Source organism: Phyllobates terribilis, unplaced genomic scaffold (assembly GCF_046119375.1).
Source record: "Phyllobates terribilis strain yellow unplaced genomic scaffold, ASM4611937v1 Scaffold_13__5_contigs__length_258822181, whole genome shotgun sequence".
NCBI classification, from domain to species: domain Eukaryota; kingdom Metazoa; phylum Chordata; class Amphibia; order Anura; family Dendrobatidae; genus Phyllobates; species Phyllobates terribilis.
In genome coordinates, this window is record NW_027362773.1 from 17,216,007 (window position 1) to 17,228,341 (window position 12,335).

Genomic DNA, 12,335 nt, shown 5'->3' on the forward strand with positions numbered 1-12,335 from the left:
GAATAAATATGAAGGTCTCATCGGGCGAATCGCTCTGGAACTTAAATCGGAACGCTCACTGACATTTCTCCTCTCTGAAAGTCTGATAAACGCTGAAAAAATGACTAAGTCCAAAAAAAAAAATTTTTCACCTTTTTTCAATTTTACCCCCGTGGGATATATATTCTACCCACACACATTTGGAACTCTCCTGGGGTACCCTCACACATATTATTCCCTCATTTAGTGGATATTTTCACAAAAAAGTGAAATTTTCAAAAATTCATAAAATTGGCTGAAAATGACTAAATATGAAGGACTCATCGGGCGAATCGCTCTGGAACTGAAATTGGAACGCTCACTGACATTTCCCCTATCTGAAAGTCTGATAAAAGCCGGAAAAATGGCTAAATCTAAAAAAAATTTTTTAAAACTTTTTTCAATTTTACCCCCGTGGGATATATATTCTACCCACACACATTTGGAACTCTCCTGGGGTACCCTCACACATATTATTCCCTCATTTAGTGGATATTTTCACAAAAAAGTGAAAATTTCAAAAATTCTGAAAATTGGCTGAAAACAACTAAATATGAAGGACTCATCGGGCGAATCGCTCTGGAACTGAAATCGGAACGCTCACTGACATTTCTCCTATCTGAAAGTCTGATAAACGCTGAAAAAATGACTAAGTCCAAAAAAAAAAATTTTTCACCTTTTTTCAATTTTACCCCCGTGGGATATATATTCTACCCACACACATTTGGAACTCTCCTGGGGTACCCTCACACATATTATTCCCTCATTTATTGGATATTTTCACAAAAAAGTGAAATTTTCAAAAATTCATAAAATTGGCTGAAAATGACTAAATATGAAGGACTCATCGGGCGAATCGCTCTGGAACTGAAATTGGAACGCTCACTGACATTTCCCCTATCTGAAAGTCTGATAAACGCCGGAAAAATGACTAAGTCTAAAAAAAAATTTTTAAACTTTTTTGAATTTTACCCCCGTGGGATATTTATTCTACCCACACACATTTGGAACTCTCCTGGGGTACCCTCACACATATTATTCCCTCATTTAGTGGATATTTTCACAAAAAAGCGAAATTTTCAAAAATTCAGAAAATTGGCTGAAAACGACTATATATGAAGGACTCATCGGGCGAATCGGTCTGGAACTGAAATTGGAACGCTCACTGACATTTCCCCTATCTGAAAGTCTGATAAACGCTGAAAAAATGAGTAAGTCCAAAAAAAATTTTTTTTCACCTTTTTTCAATTTTACCCCCGTGGGATATATATTCTACCCACACACATTTGGAACTCTCCTGGGGTACCCTCACACATATTATTCCCTCATTTAGTGGATATTTTCACAATAAAGTAAAATTTTCAAAAATTCTGAAAATTGGCTGAAAACGACTAAATATGAAGGACTCATTTGGCAAATCGCTCTGGAACTGAAATCGGAACGCTCACTGACATTTCCCCTAATTGAAAGTCTGATTAACGCCGGAAAAATTACTAAGTCCAAAAAAAATTTTTTTTTAACTTTTTTCAATTTTACCCCCGTGGGATATATCTTCTACCCACACACATTTGGAACTCTCCTGGGGTACCCTCACACATATTCCCTCATTTATTGGATATTTTCACAAAAAAGTGAAATTTTCAAAAATTCAGAAAATTGGCTGAAAACGACTAAATATGAAGGACTCATCAGGCGAATCGCTCTGGAACTGAAATTGGAACGCTCACTGACATTTCCCCTATCTGAAAGTCTGATAAAAGCCGGAAAAATGGCTAAATCTAAAAAAAAAATTTTTAAACTTTTTTCAATTTTACCCCCGTGGGATATATATTCTACCCACACACATTTGTAACTCTCCTGGGGTACCCTCACACATATTATTCCCTCATTTAGTGGATATTTTCACAAAAAAGTGAAATTTTCAAAAATTCTGAAAATTGGCTGAAAATGACTAAATATGAATGACTCATTGGGCGAATCGCTCTGGAACTGAAATCGGAACGCTCACTGACATTTCCCCTATCTGAAAGTCTGATAAACGCCGGAAAAATGACTAAGTCTAAAAAAAAATTTTGAAACATTTTTGAATTTTACCCGCGTGGGATATTTATTCTACCCACACACATTTGGAACTCTCCTGGGGTACCCTCACACATATTATTCCCTCATTTAGTGGATATTTTCACAAAAAAGTGAAATTTTCAAAAATTCTGAAAATTGGCTGAAAACGACTAAATATGAAGGACTCATCGGGCGAATCGGTCTGGAACTGAAATTGGAACGCTCACTGACATTTCCCCTATCTGAAAGTCTGATAAACGCTGAAAAAATGACTAAGTCCAAAAAAAATTTTTTTTCACCTTTTTTCAATTTTACCCCCGTGGGATATATATTCTACCCACACACATTTGGAACTCTCCTGGGGTACCCTCACACATATTATTCCCTCATTTAGTGGATATTTTCACAATAAAGTAAAATTTTCAAAAATTCTGAAAATTGGCTGAAAACGACTAAATATGAAGGACTCATCGGGCGAATCGCTCTGGAATTGAAATTGGAACGCTCACTGACATTTCCCCTATCTGAAAGTCTGATAAAAGCCGGAAAAATGGCTAAATCTAAAAAAAAAATTTTTAAACTTTTTTCAATTTTACCCCCGTGGGATATATATTCTACCCACACACATTTGGAACTCTCCTGGGGTACCCTCACACATATTATTCCCTCATTTAGTGGATATTTTCACAAAAAAGTGAAATTTTCAAAAATTCATAAAATTGGCTGAAAATGACTAAATATGAAGGACTCATCGGGCGAATCGCTCTGGAACTGAAATCGGAACGCTCACTGACATTTCCCCTATCTGAAAGTCTGATAAACGCCGGAAAAATGACTAAGTCTAAAAAAAATTTTTAAACATTTTTGAATTTTACCCCCGTGGGATATATATTCTACCCACACACATTTGTAACTCTGCTGGGGTACCCTCACACATATTATTCCCTCATTTAGTGGATATTTTCACAAAAAAAGTGAAATTTTCAAAAATTCAGAAAATTGGCTGAAAACGACTAAATATGAAGGACTCATCGGGCGAATCGCTCTGGAACTGAAATTGGAACGCTCACTGACATTTCCCCTATCTGAAAGTCTGATAAAAGCCGGAAAAATGGCTAAATCTAAAAAAAAAATTTTTAAACTTTTTTCAATTTTACCCCCGTGGGATATATATTCTACCCACACACATTTGGAACTCTCCTGGGGTACCCTCACACATATTATTCCCTCATTTAGTGGATATTTTCACAAAAAAGTGAAATTTTCAAAAATTCATAAAATTGGCTGAAAATGACTAAATATGAAGGACTCATCGGGCGAATCGCTCTGGAACTGAAATTGGAACGCTCACTGACATTTCCCCTATCTGAAAGTCTGATAAAAGCCGGAAAAATGGCTAAATCTAAAAAAAAAATTTTTAAACTTTTTTCAATTTTACCACCGTGGGATATATATTCTACCCACACACATTTGGAACTCTCCTGGGGTACCCTCACACATATTATTCCCTCATTTAGTGGATATTTTCACAAAAAAGTGAAATTTTCAAAAATTCTGAAAATTGGCTGAAAATGACTAAATATGAATGACTCATCGGGCGAATCGCTCTGGAACTGAAATCGGAACGCTCACTGACATTTCCCCTATCTGAAAGTCTGATAAACGCCGGAAAAATGACTAAGTCTAAAAAAAATTTTTAAACATTTTTGAATTTTACCCCCGTGGGATATTTATTCTACCCACACACATTTGGAACTCTCCTGGGGTACCCTCACACATATTATTCCCTCATTTAGCGGATATTTTCACAAAAAAGTGAAATTTTCAAAAATTCTGAAAATTGGCTGAAAATGACTAAATATGAAGGACTCATTGGGCGAATCGCTCTGGAACTGAAATCGGAACGCTCACTGACATTTCCCCTATCTGAAAGTCTGATAAATGGCGGAAAAATGACTAAGTCCCAAAAAAAATTTTTTCACCTTTTTTCAATTTTACCCCCGTGGGATATATATTCTACCCACACACATTTGGAACTCTCCTGGGGTACCCTCACACATATTCCCTCATTTATTGGATATTTTCACAAAAAAGTGAAATTTTCAAAAATTCAGAAAATTGGCTGAAAACGACTAAATATGAAGGACTCATCAGGCGAATCGCTCTGGAACTGAAATTGGAACGCTCACTGACATTTCCCCTATCTGAAAGTCTGATAAAAGCCGGAAAAATGGCTAAATCTAAAAAAAAATGTTTTAAACTTTTTTCAATTTTACCCCCGTGGGATATATATTCTACCCACACACATTTGGAACTCTCCTGGGGTACCCTCACACATATTATTCCCTCATTTAGTGGATATTTTCACAAAAAAGTGAAATTTTCAAAATTCTGAAAATTGGCTGAAAACGACTAAATATGAAGGACTCATCGGGCAAATCGCTCTGGAACTGAAATCGGAACGCTCACTGACATTTCCCCTATCTGAAAGTCTGATAAACGCTGAAAAAATGACTAAGTCCAAAAAAAAAAATTTTTCACCTTTTTTCAATTTTACCCCCGTGGGATATATATTCTACCCACACACATTTGGAACTCTCCTGGGGTACCCTCACACATATTATTCCCTCATTTAGTGGATATTTTCACAAAAAAGTGAAATTTTCAAAAATTCAGAAAACTGTCTGAAAACGACTAAATATGAAGGACTCATCGGGCAAATCGCTCCGGAACTGAAATTGGAACGCTCACTGACATTTCCCCTATCTGAAAGTCTGATAAACGCCGGAAAAATGACTAAATCTAAAAAAAAATTTTTTAAACTTTTTTCAATTTTACCCCCGTGGGATATATATTCTACCCACACACATTTGGAACTCTCCTGGGGTACCCTCACACATATTATTCCCTCATTTAGTGGATATTTTCACAAAAAAGTGAAATTTTCAAAAATTCAGAAAATTGGCTGAAAACGACTAAATATGAAGGACTCATCGGGCGAATCGCTCTGGAACTGAAATTGGAATGCTCACTGACATTTCCCCTATCTGAAAGTCTGATAAACGCTGAAAAAATGACTAAGTCCAAAAAAAATTTTTTTTCACCTTTTTTCAATTTTACCCCCGTGGGATATATATTCTACCCACACACATTTGGAACTCCCCTGGGGTACCCTCACACATATTATTCCCTCATTTAGTGGATATTTTCACAAAAAAGTGAAATTTCCAAAAATTCTGAAAATTGGCTGAAAACGACTATATACGAAGGACTCATCGGGCGAATCGCTCTGGAACTGAAATCGGAACGCTCACTGACATTTCCCCTATCTGAAAGTCTGATAAACGCTGAAAAAATGACTAAGTCGAAAAAAAAAATTTTTTCATCTTTTTTCAATTTTACCCCCGTGGGATATATATTCTACCCACACACATTTGGAACTCTCCTGGGGTACCCTCACACATATTCCCTCATTTAGTGGATATTTTCACAAAAAAGTGAAATTTTCAAAAATTCAGAAAATTGGCTGAAAACGACTAAATATGAAGGACTCATCGGGCGAATCGCTCTGGAACTGAAAGTGGAACTCTCACTGACATTTCCCCTATCTGAAAGTCTGATAAAAGCCGGAAAAATGGCTAAATCTAAAAAAAAAATTTTAAAACTTTTTTCAATTTTACCCCCGTGGGATATATATTCTACCCACACACATTTGGAACTCTCCTGGGGTACCCTCACACATATTATTCCCTCATTTAGTGGATATTTTCACAAAAAAGTGAAAATTTCAAAAATTCTGAAAATTGGCTGAAAACGTCTAAATATGAAGGACTCATCGGGCGAATCGCTCTGGAACTGAAATCGGAACGCTCACTGACATTTCTCCTATCTGAAAGTCTGATAAACGCTGAAAAAATGACTAAGTCCAAAAAAAAAAATTTTTCACCTTTTTTCAATTTTACCCCCGTGGGATATATATTCTACCCACACACATTTGGAACTCTCCTGGGGTACCCTCACACATATTATTCCCTCATTTAGTGGATATTTTCACAAAAAAGTGAAATTTTCAAAAATTCATAAAATTGGCTGAAAATGACTAAATATGAAGGACTCATCGGGCGAATCGCTCTGGAACTGAAATTGGAACGCTCACTGACATTTCCCCTATCTGAAAGTCTGATAAAAGCCGGAAAAATGGCTAAATCTAAAAAAAAAATTTTTAAACTTTTTTCAATTTTACCCCCGTGGGATATATATTCTACCCACACACATTTGGAACTCTCCTGGGGTACCCTCACACATATTATTCCCTCATTTAGTGGATATTTTCACAAAAAAGTGAAATTTTCAAAAATTCTGAAAATTGGCTGAAAATGACTAAATATGAATGACTCATTGGGCGAATCGCTCTGGAACTGAAATCGGAACGCTCACTGACATTTCCCCTATCTGAAAGTCTGATAAACGCCGGAAAAATGACTAAGTCTAAAAAAAAATTTTGAAACATTTTTGAATTTTACCCGCGTGGGATATTTATTCTACCCACACACATTTGGAACTCTCCTGGGGTACCCTCACACATATTATTCCCTCATTTAGTGGATATTTTCACAAAAAAGTGAAATTTTCAAAAATTCTGAAAATTGGCTGAAAACGACTAAATATGAAGGACTCATCGGGCGAATCGGTCTGGAACTGAAATTGGAACGCTCACTGACATTTCCCCTATCTGAAAGTCTGATAAACGCTGAAAAAATGACTAAGTCCAAAAAAAATTTTTTTTCACCTTTTTTCAATTTTACCCCCGTGGGATATATATTCTACCCACACACATTTGGAACTCTCCTGGGGTACCCTCACACATATTATTCCCTCATTTAGTGGATATTTTCACAATAAAGTAAAATTTTCAAAAATTCTGAAAATTGGCTGAAAACGACTAAATATGAAGGACTCATCGGGCGAATCGCTCTGGAATTGAAATTGGAACGCTCACTGACATTTCCCCTATCTGAAAGTCTGATAAAAGCCGGAAAAATGGCTAAATCTAAAAAAAAAATTTTTAAACTTTTTTCAATTTTACCCCCGTGGGATATATATTCTACCCACACACATTTGGAACTCTCCTGGGGTACCCTCACACATATTATTCCCTCATTTAGTGGATATTTTCACAAAAAAGTGAAATTTTCAAAAATTCATAAAATTGGCTGAAAATGACTAAATATGAAGGACTCATCGGGCGAATCGCTCTGGAACTGAAATCGGAACGCTCACTGACATTTCCCCTATCTGAAAGTCTGATAAACGCCGGAAAAATGACTAAGTCTAAAAAAAATTTTTAAACATTTTTGAATTTTACCCCCGTGGGATATATATTCTACCCACACACATTTGTAACTCTGCTGGGGTACCCTCACACATATTATTCCCTCATTTAGTGGATATTTTCACAAAAAAAGTGAAATTTTCAAAAATTCAGAAAATTGGCTGAAAACGACTAAATATGAAGGACTCATCGGGCGAATCGCTCTGGAACTGAAATTGGAACGCTCACTGACATTTCCCCTATCTGAAAGTCTGATAAAAGCCGGAAAAATGGCTAAATCTAAAAAAAAAATTTTTAAACTTTTTTCAATTTTACCCCCGTGGGATATATATTCTACCCACACACATTTGGAACTCTCCTGGGGTACCCTCACACATATTATTCCCTCATTTAGTGGATATTTTCACAAAAAAGTGAAATTTTCAAAAATTCATAAAATTGGCTGAAAATGACTAAATATGAAGGACTCATCGGGCGAATCGCTCTGGAACTGAAATTGGAACGCTCACTGACATTTCCCCTATCTGAAAGTCTGATAAAAGCCGGAAAAATGGCTAAATCTAAAAAAAAAATTTTTAAACTTTTTTCAATTTTACCACCGTGGGATATATATTCTACCCACACACATTTGGAACTCTCCTGGGGTACCCTCACACATATTATTCCCTCATTTAGTGGATATTTTCACAAAAAAGTGAAATTTTCAAAAATTCTGAAAATTGGCTGAAAATGACTAAATATGAATGACTCATCGGGCGAATCGCTCTGGAACTGAAATCGGAACGCTCACTGACATTTCCCCTATCTGAAAGTCTGATAAACGCCGGAAAAATGACTAAGTCTAAAAAAAATTTTTAAACATTTTTGAATTTTACCCCCGTGGGATATTTATTCTACCCACACACATTTGGAACTCTCCTGGGGTACCCTCACACATATTATTCCCTCATTTAGCGGATATTTTCACAAAAAAGTGAAATTTTCAAAAATTCTGAAAATTGGCTGAAAATGACTAAATATGAAGGACTCATTGGGCGAATCGCTCTGGAACTGAAATCGGAACGCTCACTGACATTTCCCCTATCTGAAAGTCTGATAAATGGCGGAAAAATGACTAAGTCCCAAAAAAAATTTTTTCACCTTTTTTCAATTTTACCCCCGTGGGATATATATTCTACCCACACACATTTGGAACTCTCCTGGGGTACCCTCACACATATTATTCCCTCATTTAGTGGATATTTTCACAAAAAAGTGAAATTTTCAAAAATTCAGAAAATTGGCTGAAAACGACTAAATATGATGGACTCATCGGGCGAATCGCTCTGGAACTGAAATTGGAATGCTCACTGACATTTCCCCTATCTGAAAGTCTGATAAACGCTGAAAAAATGACTAAGTCCAAAAAAAATTTTTTTTCACCTTTTTTCAATTTTACCCCCGTGGGATATATATTCTACCCACACACATTTGGAACTCTCCTGGGGTACCCTCACACATATTATTCCCTCATTTAGTGGATATTTTCACAAAAAAGTGAAATTTTCAAAAATTCTGAAAATTGGCTGAAAACGACTATATATGAAGGACTCATCGGGCGAATCGCTCTGGAACTGAAATCGGAACGCTCACTGACATTTCCCCTATCTGAAAGTCTGATAAACGGTGAAAAAATGACTAAATCAAAAAAAAAAAAATTTTCACCTTTTTTCAATTTTACCCCCGTGGGATATATATTCTACCCACACACATTTGGAACTCTCCTGGGGTACCCTCACACATATTTTTCCCTCATTTAGTGGATATTTTCACAAAAAGTGAAATTTTCAAAAATTCTGAAAATTGGCTGAAAACGACTAAATATGAAGGCCTCATCGGGCGAATCGCTCTGGAACTGAAATTGGAATACTCACTGACATTTCCCCTATCTGAAAGTCTTCTAAACGCCGGAAAAATGACTAAGTCCAACAAAAAATTTTTTTCAACTTTTTTCAATTTTACCCCCGTGGGATATATATTCTACCCACACACATTTGTAACTCTGCTGGGGTACCCTCACACATATTATTCTCTCATTTAGTGGATATTTTCACAAAAAAGTGAAATTTTCAAAAATTCAGAAAATTGGCTGAAAACGACTAAATATGAAGGACTCATCGGGCGAATCGCTCTGGAACTGAAATTGGAATACTCACTGACATTTCCCCTATCTGAAAGTCTTCTAAACGCCGGAAAAATGACTAAGTCCAAAAAAAATTTTTTTCATCTTTTTTCAATTTTACCCCCGTGGGATATATATTCTACCCACACACATTTGGAACTCTCCTGGGGTACCCTCACATATATTATTCCCTCATTTAGTGGATATTTTTACAAAAAAGTGAAATTTTCAAAATTCTGAAAATTGGCTGAAAACGACTAAATATGAAGGACTCATCGGGCGAATCGCTCTGGAACTGAAATTGGAACGCTCACTGACATTTCCCCTATCTGAAAGTCTGATAAAAGCCGGAAAAATGGCTAAATCTAAAAAAAAAATTTTTAAACTTTTTTCAATTTTACCCCCGTGGGATATATATTCTACCCACACACATTTGGAACTCTCCTGGGGTACCCTCACACATATTATTCCCTCATTTAGTGGATATTTTCACAAAAAAGTGAAATTTTCAAAAATTCATAAAATTGGCTGAAAATGACTAAATATGAAGGACTCATCGGGCGAATCGCTCTGGAACTGAAATTGGAACGCTCACTGACATTTCCCCTATCTGAAAGTCTGATAAAAGCCGGAAAAATGGCTAAATCTAAAAAAAAATTTTTAAACTTTTTTCAATTTTACCCCCGTGGGATATATATTCTACCCACACACATTTGGAACTCTCCTGGGGTACCCTCACACATATTATTCCCTCATTTAGCGGATATTTTCACAAAAAAGTGAAATTTTCAAAAATTCTGAAAATTGGCTGAAAATGACTAAATATGAAGGACTCATTGGGCGAATCGCTCTGGAACTGAAATCGGAACGCTCACTGACATTTCCCTTATCTGAAAGTCTGATAAATGGCGGAAAAATGACTAAGTCCCCAAAAAAAATTTTTCACCTTTTTTCAATTTTACCCCCGTGGGATACATATTCTACCCACACACATTTGTAACTCTGCTGGGGTACCCTCACACATATTATTCCCTCATTTAGTGGATATTTTCACAAAAAAAGTGAAAATTTCAAAAATTCAGAAAATTGGCTGAAAACGACTAAATATGAAGGACTCATCGGGCGAATCGCTCTGGAACTGAAATTGGAACGCTCACTGACATTTCCCCTATCTGAAAGTCTGATAAAAGCCGGAAAAATGGCTAAATCTAAAAAAAAAATTTTTAAACTTTTTTCAATTTTACCCCCGTGGGATATATATTCTACCCACACACATTTGGAACTCTCCTGGGGTACCCTCACACATATTATTCCCTCATTTAGTGGATATTTTCACAAAAAAGTGAAATTTTCAAAAATTCATAAAATTGGCTGAAAATGACTAAATATGAAGGACTCATTGGGCGAATCGCTCTGGAACTGAAATTGGAACGCTCACTGACATTTCCCCTATCTGAAAGTCTGATAAAAGCCGGAAAAATGGCTAAATCTAAAAAAAAAATTTTTAAACTTTTTTCAATTTTACCACCGTGGGATATATATTCTACCCACACACATTTGGAACTCTCCTGGGGTACCCTCACACATATTATTCCCTCATTTAGTGGATATTTTCACAAAAAAGTGAAATTTTCAAAAATTCTGAAAATTGGCTGAAAATGACTAAATATGAATGACTCATCGGGCGAATCGCTCTGGAACTGAAATCGGAACGCTCACTGACATTTCCCCTATCTGAAAGTCTGATAAACGCCGGAAAAATGACTAAGTCTAAAAAAAATTTTTAAACATTTTTGAATTTTACCCCCGTGGGATATTTATTCTACCCACACACATTTGGAACTCTCCTGGGGTACCCTCACACATATTATTCCCTCATTTAGCGGATATTTTCACAAAAAAGTGAAATTTTCAAAAATTCTGAAAATTGGCTGAAAATGACTAAATATGAAGGACTCATTGGGCGAATCGCTCTGGAACTGAAATCGGAACGCTCACTGACATTTCCCCTATCTGAAAGTCTGATAAATGGCGGAAAAATGACTAAGTCCCAAAAAAAATTTTTTCACCTTTTTTCAATTTTACCCCCGTGGGATATATATTCTACCCACACACATTTGGAACTCTCCTGGGGTACCCTCACACATATTATTCCCTCATTTAGTGGATATTTTCACAAAAAAGTGAAATTTTCAAAAATTCAGAAAATTGGCTGAAAACGACTAAATATGATGGACTCATCGGGCGAATCGCTCTGGAACTGAAATTGGAATGCTCACTGACATTTCCCCTATCTGAAAGTCTGATAAACGCTGAAAAAATGACTAAGTCCAAAAAAAATTTTTTTTCACCTTTTTTCAATTTTACCCCCGTGGGATATATATTCTACCCACACACATTTGGAACTCTCCTGGGGTACCCTCACACATATTATTCCCTCATTTAGTGGATATTTTCACAAAAAAGTGAAATTTTCAAAAATTCTGAAAATTGGCTGAAAACGACTATATATGAAGGACTCATCGGGCGAATCGCTCTGGAACTGAAATCGGAACGCTCACTGACATTTCCCCTATCTGAAAGTCTGATAAACGGTGAAAAAATGACTAAATCAAAAAAAAAAAAATTTTCACCTTTTTTCAATTTTACCCCCGTGGGATATATATTCTACCCACACACATTTGGAACTCTCCTGGGGTACCCTCACACATATTTTCCCTCATTTAGTGGATATTTTCACAAAAAGTGAAATTTTAAAAAATT